Genomic DNA, 20783 nt, shown 5'->3' on the forward strand with positions numbered 1-20783 from the left:
CCCGCCCCGCGCCATGGCGCCAACCAATCCTGGGGAGGATCCCGCCCACCCTCGTGCCCCATTGGGGAAATTCAATTTGACGGCCACGCCCCTAGAAGAGGCCCCGCCCCTCACGGGCCTAGGTTGTAGGGGTTTGCAGACTTGGGGCCACTGTTCAAGCGGCCTTCGCTGGTCGGGTGGGCGTCACCAGGAGGATGCAGCTTTGCGCCAAAGTCAGGGAGGGCGCCCAAAGCCGCGGTAAGTGGCCCGGGATCGTACTATTCGCGGAGCCTTCAGGACTGTCCCTCTCCGCCCTCCTCTTTGTTCGTGAGACCCTGTCCCCTCACTCGACTCCGCCCCCTCCTCGCTTCAGTGCCCTGGCTTGGCCGCTGCCCCCAGGCTGCTTTCGGCACACCTGGTCCAGGTCACCTCAGAGCAGGGACTAAGTGGCCGGCAGCACCTTGACCCTACGTTGAAGTACCTCAAGGACCACCTCAGATGGAGCAGGGTCAATCACACAGCTCCCCTTCCCCAGCCGACACACTTTTGCACAGATATTGACCTTATCTGTCATGCTTCTCGCTTCCAAGCCCCTCAGCGTCGGCCTCTTGCAGCGCTGTGGAGTTAAATAGGGAACACGAAGTCCAGAATTCAACAAATGGAGGAAACTGAGACCCAGAGAGAGCCAACATGCCCAAGACAACATGAGGAATCAACCAGGGGACCCAAGAGCTCAGACCCACTGGAGAAAACCACTCTGTCCCCTGTGATAGAGGTCAGGGTGCCTCCCACAGGTCTCCATGGACATCAAAGGGAGTTGGAGCCTGGGAGGTGGGGTCTGGAATCCTGTCTGTCAAATAATAACAATAATAATATAGACTCATTTTTTTGTACTTGCCATGTACCAGGCATATAGTCCCTATAACGACCATTTGAGCCCAGGATTACTGTCCCATTTTACAGGTGAGGACAACAGCTGATAGGTAGTGGAACTGTGGTTCCTACCAGCACCTTCTGAGTATAGAATCTGTGCTTTTAACCACTGTGATATGGGGTTGTGGGGAAGTGCTTTCAGCCTGTTGCTCCAGCAGAGCCCCTCAGCCCCACTGTCCAGATCCTCTGTGACCACCCACTACCACACCTTGCCCCCATCTAGAGCGAGGGCCAGTATCCACTCTGAGACTCTTTTAAAGGTATCATCTTACTGCATCCCCACATCCCTGAGAGGTGGTCCCGTTTTACACATGGGAAAACCACGGCTCTGAGAGGGAAGGGGCTTGTTAAGGTCACACGGGAAGAGGAGCAAACAGAGCCCAATTTGGGGCTTTAGTTCGAGGTCCCCTTCTCCTGAGAAGGCCCCATGTAGGCTCTCTCTGGTTAACCTAGATGTCATTTTTTTTTTAAATAAACTTTATTTTTTTATTTATTTTTGGCTACGTGGCTTGTGGGATCTTAGTTCCCCGACCAGGGATTAAACCTGGGCACTTGGCAGTGAGAGCTGAGTCCTAACCACTGGACCGCCAGGGAATTCCCAACTTAGATGTCATCTTATTCTCCAGAACAAGGTTCAGCGCCCTGCAAAGCCAACTCGGTCCTATTCAAACCTCGCGCGCCCATTGGAACAGCCTCCTGGGGCGGGACATACGTAAGCCACCTGAGTGGCGGCTCTTGGCTCCAGTGAATGGCCTGCTTCGTACTAGCTCTGCCCCCACCCCCCAGGAGGGAGGAACGGCACAGGTGAGTTTCTGAGAGCGGACTTTGTGTCACACACGCGCTCACTAGTTCCTGGTAGTACTGAAGATAAGCATGGGTCCTGCCCCTCCATCAAGCCCTCAGGGCTGGGGTCCTCCTCCAGACCTACTTGCTTTCCCTTCCTATCTGAAAGGGGTGGGACGAGATGGTGGTGAAACAAAGATCAAAGGGCAGCCCGGTGTGGTTCTGGAGAAGCTTGCAGCCACAGCACAGGAAGGAGTAAAGGTCCCATGAGGAGGGTCCTGGTGTTTACTGAGCACCAGTTGCATGCAAATTGACCACTGTGCAAGATAAGTATTACCCGGATTCTACAGAGGTGGAAGCTGAAGCTCAGGGAGGTGAAGGCACCTTGGCTGGTAATGGCATTCAAACTTGAGTGGAATTCTGCCCCATGCTAAAGCCCCTTTCCTCCACCTTACTGCTTCTAGGATGGAGGAAATCCTGGAAGACTTCTTAGAGGAGGAGCAAACTGATCCTTGAGGAAGGGTGCAAAGAAATCCATCCCACAGAGAAGAGGGGGAAAGACATGAAAGAGTATTAGTGGCAGGGGGACAGTGTGAATAAAGGCCAGGAGGTTTGTAAGTGGGAAAAGGAGGAGAGATGGGCTGTGGATGGAGCAGGAAATGGGGATGGAAGACCTTCCATCTGTGAAAGGCCCTGAGTGACAGGTGAGTAGGGTGAACATGTCTTATGGGCACTGGGGAGGCCTGGGCCTCAGTCTGCCAGTCCATTTATACAATGAGGAGCTTGGACTGGCTCACTTCAGGCCCTCCCAGAAAGGGTCCAGATTTCTCCAGGTCCAACCCTGGACTGGCAGAGTAGGGAGTAGCTGGAGCAGCTCAGGGGCCAAGGGTAATATTTTGCTCCAGTCTCTCAGTCTGAGAATAAATATTTTTACCAAGCTGGCAGTGCCAGATCCCTGAATCTCCCTGGCTTCTCCTCCCCCTCCCTGGTGTCCTGCAGAGAAACCCCTGCAGTCCTGGGGTCAGGAGGCAAGAGGAGTGTTGGGTCTTAGGCCTGGCTCCAGCCCAGGCAAAGTTTTGTTCCCCTTGGAGCCTCAGTTTCCTCATCTGCAAGATGGGGGAGTTGTGGCCTGAGCTTTCTAAGCCCTCTCCCCACCAAACTAGACAACATAAAATTCCAAGACTTTCAGGGAGACCCCCACCTTGGGATGTGCTCACAAGTGGCTGTGAGGCCAGCCAAGGCCAAGACCTTGGGCCTATGAGGGGTCTAGAGCCTGCTGGGCAGTGGGAGGGGTAGAGGGGTTAGAGCTGGATGGGAGTTGGGCCTGCTGTTGGGGTCTCACAGCCTGGTGAGGGTAGGGGGAGAGATGGTATCTGGACTCTAAAAGTTGTGGAGAAAAAGCCCTCACTTGCTGTTTGGCATGTGGAAGTGGGGGGGAAAGGCAACCTGGAGAGGGCACAGCATGAGAGCAAAGGAAATCAGGTAGGACTCTGAGGACTTTGCTGGGGAAAATTCAGGTAGGCGAGGCTGGAGCATGGGGACCCTGGAGGAGAAGAACTGGTTCTTGCTGGGGTTGGCTGGATCCAAGGGCTGTGACCCTCTCCCTCGTGGGCAGAACTGGAGGCCCCCAAGTTCAGCAGCCACAGGAGTGGGGCTGGGGATCTGTTTGGCAAACCAGTTTGGCAAGGCTGTCTCCTCCATGATGTCATCCAGCTGCTGTGTTCTCTGAGCGACAGTGTCAGATAAACTTCCGGCCTTGGAGGAGGAGGGGGCCCGGCCCTAGGTGCTGAAGGATGGGAAAGGAGTGACTCTTCAATGTAGGAAACTTGGAGGCAAGTGAGCCCTGGGAAGGAGAAGGGGATCTGAGATGCGCAATGTGTTGTGATGAACCCCAGGAGACCAGCCTCATGGAAAAAGGAGAGGGTTCTGGATGGGCCGGCCTGGACTTATCACTTCTGGGAGTTCCCTGATGCCTGGCGTAATCTAGGCTTATGGCAGCGGCCCTGTATAATTGCTGCCTAGTGGGTTGGAACCATAAAAACACATGAGTGGCAGTTTTGTTATTATCATGAACCTCACAGCTTGAATGTTGTGAGGTAGAACCATCATTATACAGAAGAGGAGACAGGCTCAACAAGGCCAAGCCACACCAGCACCTCACACAGGATTAGAACCCAGAACCCTTGATTTTTTTTTTTTTTTTCTTTTTTTGCTGCATGGCGTGGCTTGCGGGATCTTAGTTCCCCTACCAGGGATTGAACCTGGGCTCCAGCAGTGAAAGCGTGGAGTCCTAACCACTGAACTGCCAGGGAATTCCCCAGAACCCTTGCTCCTAACCATGGTACCCTGCCATTTGGGATCTCTGCCCACATGGGGCCTTGTCATATTTCTTAACTACTTGTGAGCCCAGCAGCTGAATTGTGGCATCATAGAGTCCTAGATGCCCACCTTGTGGTAATCTGAGTTCCAGAGAGGTCAAGGAACAGGCTTCAGGTCACACAGCAATTGGAGGTGGAGCCACTTGGTACCCCAGATCCCCAGCCTCCCCAAATCCTTGTTTCCCCCTCAGGGCCTGGCACACTCAAGCATGAAATAACAATAACTAGCACATACTGAGTCCTTACTATGTGCTATTCATTCATTTATACATCACCACAGCCATGTGAGGTAGGTGCTAAGATTATACCCATTTTATAGATAAAGAAACTGAGGCTCAGGGGGACGTCACTTGTCCATGTTGACACTGCATATCGGTGGTAGGCCTGGGATTTGAACCCAGTTGTGTGGACCCTTTCCCCTTGGTGGACCCAGTAGGCCTCACTGTAGGTATGAAGACCTCTAGACAGGAGGGTGGTTGACCCCTTTGCAGACTCCAGAGGCATGCAGTGTCCAATTCATAGTTTCTACGCAGGCCTGACCTCCCCGGGGTGGGCAGAAAAGTGCTGAGGCCGCGAAATGCTCTGAACCTTCCCAGAGGAGGCGGCCACGGTGGGAGGGAGTGTTTGGTGCAGACCTCAGAGCCAAGTGTAGACGTGGCGGCTGGACCCACTGCAGGCAAGGGAGGGCAGGCGGGGTGGGGCCCAAACCCAAACCGGCCTCCCAGCAGTGTTCCCAGCCATCCGCCAGCCAGGCCCAGCACTGCCCGCCCTTCTAGCTCCCCATCTGGATTTGAGATGAGGACGCTGGGCCTAATAATAGCTGAATGGTAGCAAAGGCAGTGCCTGGAGCCTCAGCCAGTGGGGGGCTGGGATCCCCATCATCTCATGCTGGCTTGGAACAGGTTTCTGAACTTTTAAAATAATAGCAAGTGCTTATGACGTGCATACATGTGCCAGGCATTGTGCTGAGGTTAGCCCACAGTAACTCATTTATTCCTCACAACAACCCAATGAGATAAGTCCGTCATTAGCTCTATTTGACAGATAGAGAAACCGAGACACAGAGAGTTAAGCAACTTACCCCTGACTGTTATAGCAGCCTCTCATTGCTGAGCACACAAGTCTGTCCTAGGGACTGTGCTAAGCACTTTCCATGTATTTTCCCATTTGAGGAAAATGCACAAGGCATCATAGGCAGATCATCCTTTATTTAGATGATGAAAAAAATGAGACCGAGAGAGAAAAGGGACTTGCCCAAGGTCACATGGCTGCAAGAGGCAACTCAAACCTAGGACTCTAGAGGGGGTAAGACCTTGGCTTCTGGAATCAGATAGACCTGAGTACATCACTGATGACATCACTGCTCTTTAGCTGTGTGGCCTTGGCAAGTCACATCACCTGCCTGAGCTTCTGTTTTCTCCTCTGTAAAATGGGGGTTTGGTTGACATGATGCTAACACCACCTGCCAGCTATTAAGTCCACCTTGGGGGTAGTAGGTCATTTACATCATGCATTTATGTTGTGCATTCTCTCATTCAGTTCGCACAACAGCCCCCAAGATGGGGACTCCTCTTCTCTCACACCTGTTTTATAGAAGAGAATGTGAGGCTCAGAGAGTGCAAGGGCCTTGCCCAGGAAATGACAGCAAGTGAGTCAGGATTTGAGCCCAGTGCTGTGAGTCCAGAGGCTGAGCACTTTTCTCTTTACACTTTGCATCCTTATACTGAGGCACCGAGAGGGTGTGGGCTCTGCCTGGGTCACAGAGTGAAGTAGGTCTCTAGGGCCATCTGATGTGTAAAGGCCAGGAGGGGAAGGCCTTTCCGCCAGCCCCAGGTCACTGCAGTCACAGCTTCTCCAGGCTTGAAGTTCAAGGTGTTTCCTAGACTCAAATATCTGAAAAGATGCCCTGTTCTTCCAAAGGCCAGAATGAGATCCAGATTTGGGGGCCCCTTCCCTGTGAGCCCAGGGTGCTGGATTCCTGGTTCAGCTAGCAGAAGTGGGGAGGTTCCTTCTGGCCAAAGAGGACCAGTTTTCGGAGTCATACGGGAAGCTTGGGGCATGAAGAGAGCTTCGGGTTTTGCTTAAATCCTGATTCTTCCATTCACTAGCCACTTCATCTTCCTGAACCTGGGAAGGAAGTTTCAAATGGGGGCACTAATACCTCCTGTAGTAGTTTGGTTGCAAAATAACTTCAGTGCTTTGCTTCCCTGTATGCAAGCCCCTTTGCAGTGTGACTTTGGAACTCCTCCCATCAGGAGATAGAGCCTATTTCCTCATTCCTTGAACCTGGGCTCAGCCATATGACCTATTTTGGCCAATAGAATACAGCAGAGGTGACACTGCCTGTTCTGAGTCTGGACTGTAAGAAGTCTTGTAGCTTCTGCCCATTCTCTTGGAATCCTCCCAGCTGTCATGTGAACAGGCCTGAGCTATCCTGCTCCGGGATGAGAGACCACTGGAACAGGAATGAGCTGTCCTGGCTGACGCTGTGCTAATCAGCCAATTGAGACTAGAAGAACCTTTAGCTGAGCCCAGACCAAATTGCCAATCCATGAAATCATGAGCAAACTAAATGGTTGCTGTTTTTTGTGGGGTTTTTTTGTTTTGTTTCTTTGGCTGCGCTGTGCAGCATGCGAGATCTTAGTTCCCCAACCAGGGATCGAACCTGTGCCCCCTGCAGTGGAAGCATGGAGTCCTAACCACTGGACCACTACAGAAGTCCCTGGTTGCTGTTTTAAGGCACTAAATTTTGGGGTGATTTGTTATGCAGCATTATTATGGAAATTAATAACTGATACAGTTTCATTCAGTGCAATTAATGGTAACTGCTGTAACAAAACAAAAATCTCAGTGGCTTAACCCAATGATAGTTTATTCCTCACTCATGCAAAGTCTGATATAGGTCAGGAGTCTCCTAACCCATCTGCCTTGGAAGGCAGCTCTCTTCCAGGCAGTGACTCCCCAAGGCCCTCCCTGGAATCCATTCCTGAATCCTCTGCATGTGGAATGGGAGACTAAAAATCAAAAGAGACTCACCCATTCTTAATTGCCTTGGCCCGGGGATGACATGTAATTTTCACTGGCGAGAGTGTAGTCACATGACTGCTAACTGTAGGGCCCAGGAAGAGGAAACAGGTTGAAGAACACAAATCATTGGCTCTGCCACATTCCCTCCCTCACCAGGCACCGTGAGGAGTCAGGCAGTACCTAGCACAGAGTGGCTTAAATAAGGGGCAATTTATAGGTGAAGAATCTGAGGCTTGGGACTTCCCTGGCGGTCCAGGGGTTAAGACTCCGTGCTTCGGGCTTCTTAACCACCGGTGGCACAGTGGTTAAGAATCTGCCTGCCAATGCAGGGGACACAGGTTCGAGCCCTGGTCCCGGAAGATCCCACATGCTGCAGAGCAACTAAGCTCATATGCCACAACTACTGAGCCTGCGCTCTAGAGTCTGCAAGCCACAACTACTGAGCCTGCGTGCTGCAACTACTGAAGCCCGTGCGCCCTAGAGCCTGTGCTCTGCAACAAGAGAAGCCACAGCAATGAGAAGTCCACGCACCGCAAAGAAGAGTAGCCCCCGCTCGCCACAACTAGAGAAAGCCTGTGTGCAGCAACGAAGACCCAACGCAGCCAAAAATAAGTAAATATAATAAATAAATTTATTTTTTAAAAAAAGACTGTGCTCTACTGCAGGGGGCATGGGTTCAAGAAAAAGAAAAAAACAGATTATGGGGCTCAGAGAGGTTGACAAATTTGCCAAAACCACACTGCAAGCCAAATGAGTAGCTGTTTTGTGGTAGTGAAGGGCTCAGAACAGATCTGGAGTTGGACAGATCTGGGTGCAAATCCCAACTCTGTCGTTTCCTTGCTGTGTGACATTAGGCTAGTTACCCAGTTTCTCTGCGTTTCAGTTTCCTCATCCACAAAATGGGGAGGGGAATAGTTCCAACTTCACAGGGTTAGGGTGAGCATTCAGGAGCTTATGTGTGTCAAGAGCTTAGCTCAGATCCTGGTACATGGCACCTACTTAATAAATGTGAGCTACCTGGGCAGGCATGATGCTCTTTCTCATCTTGCCAGGGTCAACAAATTTTTATGTTTTGTGCAAATTCTGTCCCTTCCTCCTACCTCTTGTGGTATGAATGGTTTTATTTACTTGGTTAAGAGAAGGAATATTTCCCCCAATTGGATATGTTACTCAAGCCTTTACAAGCACAAAGCCCCCAAACACCCATGGCTGTTCTGCTGTCAGAGGTCTGAAATTATTTCATTATTGCTTCCTTTAGACTAAAGCTTGGCTCTGTAAAACGCATCCTCTTCCCAACCCACCCCTAGGATTGTCCCATCACTGGGATCGGGGCAAGAGGGTCTGTAGCTAATGGGCTCCAGCTGGGGAAAGGCCAGGGCCAGGGCCAGAGCAGACCCTACTGGGTGTGTGGTCTGGGCATTATGAAAATTTCTGCCCAACCTGAAGGAAAGGTCCAAGATGGGTGAGATATGGCTTCCCCTCCTTTCACCCCATTTAACCCATCTCTGAGCCTCCCTTTGAAGCCAGACAGACAGGTTTGTGAGCATCGTGGCGCTCACAGTCTGGAGGTGGAGACAGACTCAGCGAACAGAGCGCCATATAAAGTTTTCATTACAGATTACGGTCATTTCTTTGAAGTGGGAACCACATGGCACTATGGGAGCTTGTACTGGGGGCCTACTTTAAATTATTTTTAAACTTTTGTTTTTGAAGAGATAATCCTGGGAGGTCAGAGAAGTTATCTCTCAGGAGGTAATTATGCTCAGATCTGGAGGATAAGAAGAAATTTGCTGAACAGAGAGTTGGTCTTGGGATGAGGGGTGGTGTTCCAGGTAAGGAACAGGTTGTGCAAATGCCCTGAGGCAGGAAGGAACAACCTCCAGGAACTGATGGAACACTAAAGCAACTGGAGTTTGAAGGGTTAGGGAGAAGCGGGGTGCAAATGAGAAGGGAGAGGGGAGCAGGGGCCAGTCCCTGTGGGCAGGACTGGCTACATAATTTGTGGGGCCTGATGCAAAGCAAAAACATGAGACCCCTTTAAGAATTTCAAGATGGTGACAGTAAATCATTAAACTAAGTATGGGGCCCTGTGCAATTGCACAGGTCATACACCCAGGACAATGGTCCTGCACTTGGACCATTGTAAGAAGGAAGGACTTTGCTGTGAGGGCTGCAGGGAGCCACCAAAGGCTTTTGAGCTAGGGGTGGTAAGATCTTATTTGCATAAACCCAGGTGCTGTCTCACTATACCACACCTGGATGGTATGTGACCCTCTTCTCTCTGCACAGGTGGCCTGATTCATTTTCCTAAAATATTTTACTTGGAATATCACTCTCCTGATCAAGAACCTGCAGTGGCTCCCACCCCCTTAACAGATCCGGCCCAAACTCCCTACCTAGACATTCAAGGCCTTTCATAATCTTCCCTCACCTGATTTAGTTAACCTGCTATCAACATAAGGCTATGTGCCGAATCCCAGAGCTGATGAACTAACCCAAGGACCCACGGTAATTACAGGAGGCCGAGGCAGGACCGGAACACAGGTCTTCTGCGGTAGGCAACCCCCTGCCCTGGAGGAGGGTGCAGCCTCACAATGTGCTTTGTACCCCCCAACCTAGCACAGAGACTTGCACCAATAGGTGCTCAGTATGTGTCTGTGGCAGCGAGTTCCTTCTCCAGGGCAGGGTATTTCAGAATCCAGGATGTAGTTAGTGTCCTTCCTGACTCCTTCTGTCCATCACCTCTACCACTAGGCATTCGCCAAGCCCCACTGCACCGCCCCGGGCGGCGGGGGGTGGGTGTGGGTGTGCAGGGGCCAGGTCCTGCCCATAGACACGTGTTTGGCCTGCACAGCTTTTAAAAAGCTTTTCCAACTTATCATTAACGTTTAAAAATCAAGAAATTTCACATGGCAATCTGCATTGTTGTTTCTCTGCAGAGCCCTGGGCCTGATTCCCCAGGGGAAGCCGCGTGCTCCCTAACTGGACCCTCCGAGGGGTTCCTCCCTAAGTCCGAAGTAAGACTGTGGAGTTTGGAACCTTGAAGAAAGAGCGCCCTAGTTACCACCAAAGGCCAATCAGGATCCTGAAATCTGACCAATCAGATGATTGGAGGTGGGGCCATGTGGAGTAAGCCTCACCCCCAGCCTCTGCAAAAGAGGAGAGAAAAGGTTTTGCTCCAATTCTTACAACCAGCTCCAACCTGCTGGTTGACTCCCGAATCCCTGGGGGCTGAAAGGATGCCGTGAGTGTTACTCAGACAGGCCAAGCTGGTCCCTCCCAACCAGCCTTTGATCTTCCCCGTGCTTTCTGCTTGGACAGCTCTTTCTCTTCATCATCACTCTGGCTGGCTCCTGAGTACCATTCAGGTCTCAACTCAAATGTCACCTCCTTAGAAAGGCCTTCCCAGCGCACCTATCTGAAGCTCCAGGCATTACTCTGTATTGTATTATCCTTTTGTATTTTTATTATTTGTTAAATCATAGCAGTTATTATCTGAAATTTATGTGTTGCTGTTTTTTTTTTTTTTTAATAAATTTATTTATTTATTTATTTTTGGATGCGTCGGGCCTTCATTGTTGGGTCTTCGTTGCTGCACTTGGGCTTTCTCTAGTTGCCGTAAGTGGGGGCTACTCTTTTTTTTAAAAAATTCTATTTATTTATTTTTGGCCGTGCTGGGTCTTTGTTGCTGTGCACGGGCTTTCTCTAGTTGCGGCGAGCGGGGGCTACTCTTCGTTGCGGTGCGTGGGCTTCTCATTGCGGTGGCTTCTCTTGTTGCAGAGCACGGCTCTAGGTGCCCAGGCTTCAGGAGTTGTGGCTCATGGGCTCTGGAGCGCAGGCTCAGTAGTTGTGGCACACGGGCTTAGTTGCTCTGCAGCATGTGGGATCTTCCTGGACCAGGGCTCGAACCTGTGTTCCCTGCATTGGTAGGAGGATTCTTAACCACTACGCCACCAGGGAAGCCCGAGTGGGGGCTACTCTTCGTTGCAGTGCACGGGCTTCTCATTGCAGTGGCTTCTCTTGTTTCGGAGCTCGGGCTCTAGGCACGCGGGCTTCAGTACTTGTGGCACATGGGCTCAGTAGTTGTGGCTCATGGGCTCTAGAACTCAGGCTAAATGGTTGTGGCACACGGGCTTAGTTGCTCCGCAGCATGTGGGATCTTCCTAGACCAGGGCTCGAACCCGTGTCCCCTGCATTGGCAGGCGGATTCTTAACCACTACGCCACCAGGGAAGTCCCTGTGTTGCTATTTGGCTCCCACTAGATGTGAGCTCTGAAGGCAAGGACCAAGTCTGTCTTGCTCACCACCGAGTCCCCAGGGCTGCAAATGTGACCTGGTACCACAGAAGAAGTTCAGCCCACATTTGTGGAAAAGTGAACCACTGGACTCACAAAAGACCTTTCCCTGGCAGATACCCATGACTACTTGATGCAGGTGTGGGTGGGAGCCGGTTGGCAATTAGGTAGCAATTAGTCACCAGCTAATTAATGCACAAGACAGCTTAGGGGCTGGGAGGCAATCAAGGGACTGAAGCCCACAAAGGAGCCTCAGGTCTCTGGGAAAATATTGAGAGAGGGCAATGAGGAATCCCCGGGGTAATGTTTGAAAACCTCTTCTGTGTTGTTGAAGGAGATTTAAATGATCAGAAGCCCCCCAAAAGGGGACTTGGTCCCTTTAAGAAGCAGGTGGGTCTAGCCAGGCTCTGGTCGTGGGTCTGGAAGAACTGGCCTGTAAAATAAGCGATGGGATGAAGAAGAGTCACCCTTTCCTACTTGGGGGATTTACCTTTGGATATTAGGAAAGGTTCTTTTGTTTGCAAATACCAGAAACCTCCTAGAGTAACCTGAGTTAAATGGGGACTTTATTGGGAGGCCATCAGAAGGGGTATCAAGATTATAAAAATTTCAAGGTAGAAAGAGGGGACCCAACAACTGATGTTGTTTCTGTTTACTCAACATTGTGTTCTGGTTTCCAGACCCTTCTGATCATCCTGTGGTCTGGAGCTTTGCATTCAAAGTGTGGTCTGTGGAGCAGCAGCTCTGGCATCTTCTAGGAGCTTGTTGGAAATGCAGAGTCTCAGACCTTGCCCCAGACCTACTGCATCAGGATCTGTATTTTAACAAGATTCTCAGGGGATTCATGTGTACATTATAGTTTGGGTGCATGGCCACAGGAATCAACTGGGTAATGGTGGGACGGTGTCTCTTAAACCTGAAGGTTCCTAGGAGAGCTGCTGCCTTGGTGGTCTCCAGGGGATGGTTGTTCCCCAGGGTCCACTGGGAAGAGGGCAGTAAAATCGGCAATCTTGAGCTGCTGTTAACGATTCTTGCTTGGGTGCTAGCTGGGCGGGAGTCCAGCCCACAGCAGCCTGCTCCTCAGGTGGGAGATGGTCCTGGGGAACCCAGGCCTGTGATTTGCCAAGGAGGAAACTACTCAGGACCCTGGAGGGAATGCCCTGTATGCTGCTGGATTCCTACTTAGGGGACTCTATTTTGAAGGGCTCATCTTCTTGGCTGAAGGAAGGCAGAGGATGGCCTGGGCTGATGTTGGAGCTGGGACTTTCAATCTGCCTGCTCTGATCCTGGCAAGCAGTTCCTAAAAAGCTGCCCTCAGGGCACAGAATGGGAACAGCCATATTGACTCTCCGCAGTAGGAGTTCCAAAGCACCTTCACCTCTTATCGTATTTGATCTTCCTAATGATCTTGTACAAAGGATGTAAACAAACAAAAAAACAAAACCACCAGTCAAGCATAAAAGTTTCCTGCCTTTAAAAAGGGTTAAGTGCAACCCAAGGAGTGTTGCTACTTAACTTGTACCTCCCTCTTGGTTTGTTAAAATCCTGTTCTCAAATTAAGGTGCTGTTGGGTTAGGAGGTTGGATCGTGGGTGAGCTCATCCTCTCACATTATGAAGTTTTTCATTTAAAGTGTGCCTATGCTGGGATTCCCTGGTGGTCCAGTGGTTAAGACTCGGTGCTCCCAATGCAGGGGGCCTGCATTTGATCCCTGGTCAGGGAATTAGATCCCGCATGTCGCAACTAAAGATCCCGTGTGCGGCAACTGAGACCCAGGGCAGCCAAATAAATAAATAAATAATGATAAAAAAAATAAAGTGTGCCTATGTAGATCTCTCAGCAAGACACAAGTATCCATGCAGGCTTATTCAGTACTCCCTGGAGCTCAAGAGTTTCCCTTTTAGGGCCAAAGCATTATTGGAAGAAGGCAATTCCTAATTCTCCCACTATTTCTCCCATTGGAGAAAGGATCTCCCGCCTGCCACCCACAGGTCCCAGGCATCACACGGCATCTCGAGGCAGCTCCCAAAATTGCGTTCAGATGCTCCAGAAGGAAACTGTCAGTCTCTACAAGGCTCACCTTGTGTCTCCAAAACTTATTAAGTGACATCATAAGTAAGGCTTGGTAAATAGGATGAGGGAGTCTGGCCAGTGAGGACAGACAGAAGCCTTTGGGTATGGATGCAGGCAGAACAGAAATGGAGACTGGTAATAGGTGGAGGTGAGGACAGAGCTGAGTGCCTTGGACAGAGAATGAACAATCCCAGTTAGCTTTACAGAACACTTTCATAAACATGGTCCTCCTCTATCCTCAGAAGCCCTGAGTGGTAAAATTTAATTATACCCAATTCATAGATGAGGATCCTAAGGTCCTGCAAGGTCATCAAGCTACACAAAACTGAGCCATGCATCTTAGACCATTGCTTGGTTCATAGTGGGTGAATAGTTGATGTTTGTTGAATAAAAGTAGAAAGTGTGCATTGCATAGCACCTTTAAAAAGAACTGTAAATGATGAGAAGTTTACATTTTTGCGTAGTCTTAAGTATCTCCCCACAAGATACTTACTAATTATAAAGGAACCCTTTACAAGAGAAACTTGGCAGGCACCTCCTTAAACCAGGTGATCAATGTTAACTTCATTAGTAATAAATCACGCTGACAAGATGAAGCCCTTGTATGCTGTACTAAGAAGGGCACAAAATTACTTCTGTGCTATTCTTGCCAAAAATGCATAATCTCGATCTGATCAAGCGAAAACCACGAGACATCCAAATTGAGGGATATACTGTAAAATGACTGACCAGTACTCTTCAGTGTCAAGGTTATAAGAGATAAGAGAGACTGAGGAACTGTCACAGATTGGAGGAGGCTAAGAAGACATAACAACTAAATACAAAGTGGGATGCTGGATTTGATTGCAAGGAAAACTGGCAAAATTCAAATAAGTCTGTAGGTTAGTTAATAGCGCTGTATTAGTGTTGACTTCCTGGCTTTGATAACTGTACCAAGATTGGGTAAGATGTTAATATTAGGGGAAGCTAGGTGAGGGATATAGGAGGTGAAGCGTTTAGGAGAGCTCTCTGAACTATTTTTTGCAACTTTTCTGTAAGTCAAATTATTTCAAAATAAAAAAAAAATAAACTATAAGGTAAATTTTATATATAAATTCTAAATTTACAAAACTATACATGCACCCCAATGTTCATAGCAGCATTATTATTTTTTTTTATAGCAGCATTATTTACAATTGCCAAAATATGGAAGCAACCTGTGTCCATCAACAGATGAATGGATAAAGATGTGGTATATATATATATATATATACATATATATATATATATATATATACACACATAATGGAATACTATTCATTCATAAAAAAGAACAAAATTTTGCCATTTGCAGCAATATGGATGGACTTGGAAGGCAATACACTAAGTGAAATAAGTCGGGCAGAGAAAGATAAATACTGTATGATATCACTTATATGTGGAATCTAAAAAATACAACAAACTAGTGAATATTACAAAAAAGAAGCAGACTCACTCACTGACATAGAGAACAAACTAGTGGTTACCAGTTGTGGGGGACATTATAAGGTTGGGGGAGTGGGAAGTACATACTATTGGGTGTAAGATAGGCTCAAGGATATACTGTACAACAGGGAGAATATAGCCAATGTTTTGTAATAACTGTAAATAACTTTAAAATTTTTTTTAAATTAGATAACCTCTAAAAATCTTGACAAAGTAAGGCATTAATGTATAGCTCCTTTGGATGACACCTCTACCAGTGCTCACTTTTCTCTTCTAATTTGAGATAACATTTTGAATCTCTGTATATTCCAGATTATTCTTAGCTCAAATGCCACCTCTTCCAAGAAGCTCTACTTGATCCCTACAGCTAGAAGTTGTGCCTTCCTCCCCTGAACTCCCACGACACCTTATTTGCACCTCTGTTAGGGCATTTATCACCTCCATGGTGGACATCTATGGTATCATCCACCCAGCCTATCCGCCCAGCTCTTTTTCCTCCTGCTCCTGACTCCAACCATGATGTTCTCACAGGAGCTGCCATGTTGTTACAGACCCCCCCCAAGCCATAGTTGATTGGTCCAGGGGTAGACATCTGACTCTGTTGGGCCAATCAGACACCTTCCAGGTTCCCCCCACTGAAACTGAGAAGTTAATTGGTCTGTCTCTGGTTGCTGGAGCCATGAGATATGAAGTTGGAGCCATGAGATATGAATGTGGAAGCTGTTAGCCATTGTGTTCTCTGACACATGGAGGAACCCTGTCTGCAACTAGAGAGAAGATAGCAAATGCAGCAAGAAGGAGAGAAAGAGAGAGAGAGCTGATTCCATCTGTTTTGTTCTTTTGTTTGTTTTTATTTTGGTTTTTTTTTTTTTTGGTGTAAACAACAGATTTATTTCTCACAATTTTGGAGACTGGGAAATTTGAGATCAGGGTGCCAGCCTTGTCAAGTTTTGGTGAGGGCCCACTTCCTGGGCTGTAGACAGCTACTTTCTCACTGTCCTCACTTGGTGAAGAGCAGAGAGAGGACTCTGATTCCATCTGTTCTTGAAGTTTTCTGTCCTTGCCAGGAATGGTTGGTTGGTTGGCCCTGCTGTCTACTACGTAACCCCCAGAATCCAATCTTCCAATAAAATCCCCTTCCAATAAATCTTTCTTTATTAAGGTAGCCAGAATAGTTTTCTGTGGCTTTCAACCAAAAGATACTCAATGAATATAGCTATTCTGAGTTATATGCATAAATGTTTTCTCTCTCCCATTCATCTGGAGATTGCCAAATGCCCATCTTAGATACAGTTCTCCCTGGCCTGCAATGAGTGACAAAACTAGGACCATTACTTATAAAGATAATTTTCAAAAATTGCTAAATTCTGAGATTAGTCCTTATTAAATTTTATGGTGACAGAAAGTAATGTTTTATTTTTCTTTTTCTTTAATGCTCTTTGACAAATAGCAAAATGTTGGCAACTGTGTGCCTCATTTGGGGAGAACACTTTACTGGAATGTGAAATCGCAGAGTCTGGGGAGCGCTGTCCAGGTATTGATTCCTCTGGCAGGGCCCTTGTCTGGCTCCCAGTACAGCTCCTGGCATGGGGTAAGGCAGGAGATGCCTCCAAAAATGAGTGAGATGAGGTAACGGGTTTAGAGAGCGGTTCTGGTCTCCTGCCTGTCATGAGGAGATGATCTGATTTAAAACTATTGCAGCTTGTTCATTCATTCTTTTATGATTTTTCAAAGGAAGCCTAATTTCTTTATATATTTGCATAATGCCCCACTAGTCCTGCCTGACTTTCCCTTTCAAGCGGACCTCAGATTAATTTTCCCTTTTATCCTAATTGTCTAGGAATGGCTTGGCTGGGAGGAAAGGAAGGGCACCTGTCTCAGAAAGTGGTCAGCTCACCGTGGTGGGGAGAGAGCACTGGAATGGGGGTCATACAGCACTGCAGTCCAACTCTGGCTTCCCCTTGGGCTGGTTGCAAGGTCTCAGGCAACTTGCTTCATTTCTCTGAGCCTTGGTGTACCCATCTGTGAAATGGGAATGATATCTAGCCTACCTTCTGCACAGGACTATTATGAGGGGCTGAATAAGGCTTTGGCAGCAGTTTGGAAATTGGACATGGAGGGAACAGGTGCCAGGTATTGTCTTACATGAGCTGTTGGGGGGCATTGGGTGGGGAAATGATTAAGAAATAGAAATGGGAATGTAAGAAAGTGCAGGGGAGTGGCGAGGTGCTTCTAGTTAGTCCTGGCTCTGTCTATTACTTGCATGTGACCTCACCGCTCTGTGCCTCAGTTTCTTTATCTGGAAACCCAGGTCCCACAGTCAGGAAGTAACTCTTCCTGATACCTCACACTGGGCATCAAAGTATACCTAGAGCTGGGAGAGAGAGAGAGAGACACTCCAGGTGGAGGGGTGTGCATGAGCAAAGGCTTGGAGTTAGGAACTACTGCAGCATGGATGAGAAACACTGGTCTCACGTGTTTTGTTTCATGGGGACAATAATAATATTTCTCTATCATGATGAGAATTAAACAAGAAATGCAGGTAGAGCACTTAGCACAGACTGGTACATAGCAAACTCAGTAATGGTGCTTGTCCTCACTGCTCTTGTTTTATTTTACAGATAAAGAAAACAGAGCCTCCAAGAGGTGATGCAGCCGGCCCAGTCACACAGCCATCAGTAGTTGAGCAGGATTTGAACCCACATCTTCTTGACTCTAGAGGCCGGGCTCTGAACCACTGTGTTACAGTCACCCCATTCTGGGGCCTCTGCTCTCGATCCCAGCTGCCATCCTGACTCAGCAACTGTGGGTGGCCTTGCTCCGGTGCATGGGCAGCAGAGCCAGTGAGAAGCCTCCCAGTTCCTTGAAAACCAAATATGGCCAGACCAGGCCCTCGCAGGCCCGACTCCAAGGCTGGTCTTCCTCTTGCCTGCTCCTCTGTACTGTGGGGCCCTACTCCCTGTGCAACCTCCTGGCTCTGCCCCAGGGGACTCTGGGAGAACCTCCATCCAGAGGGCCCTCCTCATAGGATCTTGTTGAGCAAGTTACTGAAGGAGAACACGTGAGACCAGTATCTCTTCCGTTCTGCAGTAATTCCCAACTCCAAGCCTTTGCTCGTGCAGTCTCCTCCACCTGGACTTCCTCTCCCTCTCTAACCCGCTCTTAGGCATTCTTTGGGGCCCAATGTGAGCTATCAGGAAGGGTTACCTCCTGACTGTATGACCTGGAGTAAATCTCTCATCCTATCCGTCTGTCTGTCGGTCCGTCCATCCATCCATCCATCCTTCCATCCAGTGGGCACCTACCCGTGCCAGGCATTTTACATATAGTCTCTCCTTTCAGACTAGAAGCTCCTTGAGGATTGCAGACCAAGTGTAGAAGATAATTGTTCAACTAATATCCATGGGCCAAGTCCTGTCCTTACTACAGTCCTGGCGAGGCTTTTATCATTATCACCCCCTTTTCACAGTTGGGAAGACTGTACTCAGACAGGGGAAGTCCAAGGGACTCAGCAGAGATGAGTGGAGCTGAGACTTGAACCCTGTCTGTTGGACTCTGGAGGCCAAGTTCCTAACCACTAGGCAGTACTGCCCAACTCCTAATGGAGGGAGTTGGTGGTGAGAGTCAGGTCCTGGGACACCACTTCTCCTTCAGTTCTTGGCTCCCTGAGTAGTCCCCTTAACACAGCCTGAGGCAGCTGTACCTCACCTACCTTCCTATTCCGTACCTCTGTGACCAGAGCTGGTCTGACACTTGCCAGGGTGGCTGGGAAAGCATTAATTTTTTCCCTTGCCTCCCCGCGACTGAGACTTTGAGAATGCCTGTCCCGTCTCAGAGCCTACAAAGTCCCTTTCAAGGTCACCAGCTTCCTCACCTCAGCCCTGCAGGGGAGGCAGGGCAGGGAGGCTTTTCCTCATAGTTCTGATGGAGGACCTACAGCCCCAGCACTGGTCATATGCCACATCAGGGTGCGGCCCAGCTGGGCCTGAAATCTCTTGTTTCAAGGAACAGAGCCATGGTATGAGGTACTTACGAGTCTGACAGATTCCAGCTCTGCTACCCACCAGCTGTGCAGCCTTGTGGGGGTCACTTCACCTCTCTGAACCTCAGTCTCCTCCTCTGAAATATGGGGACATGATAGTACCCATCTGAGTGATGTTGGGAGGATGAAATGAAATAATGCTTGTGAAGCACTTAGCCTGGAACATAGTGGGTGCTCAGACAATGAGGTTATTATTGTTCTAAGTGCCTAACACAGAACATCAGATCAGGAGGCTCATCCAGACCAAGGGTAATAGCCCCTAACATTCCTTTATCACTGCTGTGTACCAGGCTCGTTCATCAGAACAACGTCTCTGTAACTGTGCCATTTTACAGCTGGGGTAACTGAGGCTCAGAGAGGGAAAATGACTTGCCCTAACTCCCTGCCCAGCAAGGGGAAGAGCCCGGGCTTGGACTCAAGTCTATGTCCGTAATTCAGCTCTGATCCACTGTGCTGGATTCTCCATCTCCATCATGCTAAGGCCCAGAGAGGGAAAAGGAGTTACTCGGGGCCTCACAGCAGTTGGGGATGGGTCAGACCACACTGGGGAGGACTTTTGCATCCTGGCAGCTCCACACGGGTCTGGATAATTCTCCAGCCCTAGGATTAAGAGTGATACATTCACAGTCTTCAGAAGGGTCTGGGGATCTAGTCCACAGTCTCAGGCTGACCCCAGATCCTGTCTTCCCCAGACACCCCATGACCACCCCTTCCCCACCCCCAGCTTTCTGCATGGGCCCCCCCTTTTAAAAAAAAATCAGCTGAAACCTTTGGCCAAAGAAAACTCGTTGATGCCCACAACCAGCCAGCCAGGGAGAAGGCTGCCCTGGAATGTTGGAGGGGGTCACCAAGCTGTTTATGATCAGGCCAGCAGAGAAATAAGGGCAGCTACCTTTTTTGGGGAAAGACATAACTCCCTCTGTGGGAAAGGATCTAGGGCAGGCCAGCTCAGAGGCTTCGGCCTCAGTTTCCCCATAATCACCACCACGGCATTTATGCGGTATGAATAACTTCAGCTTCAATATTTGATTCAACAAATATTGGTTGGGTGCCTGCTGTGTGCCAGGCACTGCCTGCTTAGGGCATAGCAGGGACAGAGCTAAGCCCTGTCCTCCGGGGTTGACTTTCCAGCAGAAAGCAGTCTCTCAGTAAGTCTCCCAAAGAGCCAGAGGCCGGTTGCCCAGGCTCACAACCCTAGATCAATACTCTTGGGGCTGGATGGTTTTCAGAATTCAGAATTTTGGGAGATCTTAAAAAGTGATTGGGTGGAGTCTGAGCCCACCCGTCTCCAATCAAACATATAGATATTGCTCTAGTGAGAAGTGTGTGTTGACTCTAAGTGGGATGAATAAAAGTTCGGCAGAGCTTCAGTCCATTTGGGTCAGATTTTGCCTCCAAAAGAGTTTTCTTTGAGTATAGAGAAAAGCCCTTGGTTGTCTAGGTGTTCTGGACTATGGTGTTGAAGGTAGGTATTAGGGACCTGATTCCTCTCCCCGTTATACAGATGAGAAAACTGAGACTCCGGCTAGAGGAATCACGTACCCAAGTCCCTGGAGCAAAAAAATGGTGGGTGAGAATGAAGGTCTCAGTGACTCTAATTTAGGGCTTGCCACCACCAGGAACCCTGCCTGTGAGAGAAGCTGAGTAGAGAAGGCTCCTTGGTCAAGCCTCAGCGGCCCAGCAGCCAGTTCTGCCAGGAAGGAGTTAAGCACCACCTGGGCCTCCGCCAGGCCTCTGCACCGAGTCTCCTTGCAGGGCCTGTCTGTCTGGGGCCTGTTTACCAGGCTGCGCTTGCATCACCGGCTTTGAC

At 49.1% G+C, this 20783-nt stretch overlaps 1 long non-coding RNA gene across 1 annotated transcript; it reads left to right on the plus strand.

The window, feature by feature from the left end:
• Positions 1-99: 99 nt before the first annotated feature.
• LOC137203647 (uncharacterized) lies at positions 100-10607 on the plus strand. The gene is made up of 3 exons (XR_010933220.1): positions 100-237; positions 1539-1716; positions 7430-10607. It is a non-coding gene; the product is annotated as an uncharacterized lncRNA (long non-coding RNA).
• The last annotated feature ends 10176 nt before the right edge of the window (positions 10608-20783 follow it).

The sequence above is a fragment of the Pseudorca crassidens genome, chromosome 12 (assembly GCF_039906515.1).
Source record: "Pseudorca crassidens isolate mPseCra1 chromosome 12, mPseCra1.hap1, whole genome shotgun sequence".
Lineage (NCBI taxonomy): Eukaryota > Metazoa > Chordata > Mammalia > Artiodactyla > Delphinidae > Pseudorca > Pseudorca crassidens.